The sequence below is a fragment of the Pogona vitticeps genome, chromosome 1 (assembly GCF_051106095.1).
Source record: "Pogona vitticeps strain Pit_001003342236 chromosome 1, PviZW2.1, whole genome shotgun sequence".
NCBI classification, from domain to species: domain Eukaryota; kingdom Metazoa; phylum Chordata; class Lepidosauria; order Squamata; family Agamidae; genus Pogona; species Pogona vitticeps.
The window spans coordinates 197,485,477-197,487,358 of record NC_135783.1 but is presented as its reverse complement, the minus strand read 5'-3'; positions in this window follow the sequence as shown (position 1 = coordinate 197,487,358).

The following is a 1,882-nucleotide window of genomic DNA, read 5'->3' as shown; positions in this document are numbered from 1 at the left end:
TCCCCCATCCTATTACTGACAAATTCTTCCATTTTGATTTTTAGGTTGAAGGTTTTGGGCTTTTCTTATACTTTTCTGAGAACATTAAACTTTCTCTTACAGTGGACCTTTGACTTACAGACGGCTTGACTTACAGACTTTTTGAGTTACAGACTTCTCTGGCCGCAAAATTTAGGTTTGACTTGCAGACTGAGAATTGACTTACAGACCAGAAAAAAACCAAAATGGAACAAAAACGGCCTGTTACGGGATTAATCAGTTTTCAATGCACTGTAGGTCAATGGAGACTTGACCTACAGACTTTTTGACTTGAGAACCGCCTTCCAATACGGATTTTCTGAAGTCAAGACCCCACTGTAATTCTGTTTGCTGACACTTGTTTGTTTACTGCTTTATTTCCGCCCAGAATAATGAAACAGGGAAATACTAGCTAAATAAAGCTCTTAGGAAACAAGCTATTGTTCATCATTTATAAAGCATCTAAATCTTACTAAGTGCCATATAAATACTAAAAACACACCACCTCTACCCTCAAGCTCACAATTCATATTAATGATATGGTAGAGAAAGAAAAGAATGGGAAGAAGCAAATTCATGTACCAATTGCTAAATTTTCATAGGTCATATTCAGGCATTCTGAAACCTCAGCAAGACAAATGCACAAGAGGAAGATGCTGGTTCACGCCATCAATCACTCTTTTACATAGGGAGGCCAACTGTCACACTGGATTCTAGCCAATTTAAATTAGGAACATAACACATTCTTCCTGGATTAAAAATGAAAATTATTTGGGATTGGCTTCATGGAAAGCAGCCAGACTGGACATTTTAAGATGTAGGATCACTGGATCTATTCCAGTGTCTGCTTTGTACCCTATAAAGCAGAGTTTCCCAACCTTTTTCAAGTCATGATTCCCTTTCCTAATAGCCAAGTATCCTGCAAGCACTCCCATCAAATATGCATAAAGAGGCATTTTTAATGGGTTAAGGAGAACACATTAAAATATAATAATACATAATTGGGGGGGAGCTGTAAATCTGCCTCTACCAGGTAAAAGTTTTGAGGAAAAAAAAGTCATGTCAATACTCTTTGAGTTTTATCTTTTTAGGTGTGGAAAATGTCCTCCCTTCACATTTCCTCCACCTGAAAAAGCCCCCTGCGCGAAGAGCCCCACCCCCTCAAGCCCAAACAAATGCCTCCCCGCAACAGTGAGTGTTCTCCCCCCTCCCTTTTGCCTCCCTTGCCTTCTTCCTCCAGGACTCAAGTGCGACCTGGAGGCATCTCCTTGCCTGGGTCCCCTCTCCCTTTCAGGCAGCGCCATTGCCGCACCCGGAAGAATGGGAGATTCGGGCAGAGCAAAAGGTGCCACTGCCATGGCAGCAACTCCTTTTCAATCCTGCCGGCACTTCGGGCCTGTGTTCCTGGCAGGCGCTGCACGCTTGCCTCATTCAGGCCTCTTGGAGCTGGCCTCACACTCGGGTCCCAAGGGCTGATGTCAGTCCTCCAAAGGTGGACGTGGAGGAGCAGGGAGATGCGGGCGAGGGCAGCTCTCTCAAAGGGGGTGAGGGGATGATGCCCCTGCATGAAAGGAAAAGCTGCCCAAAGGGGGCCAGAAACAATGATGCAGAACTCTAAGTAGCCTCAGTGGACTGAGAGGATTAAAATAAAACAAGTTCACCTTGTTTAATGCAAAAAAATAATTGCAACTAAAAGTCATTGTGGTGACCCCTCAGAAAACACTTAGTGACCCCCAGGTTGGGAACCTGTGCTATTAAGTGATTATTGGTCTCCATTACTCTTCTTTCTTGAGCAATCAAAGAGGGGTTGGTTGTGGCTACCACCACAAAATAGCCCAGCAACTGCTTCCAAGACTAATAGTCT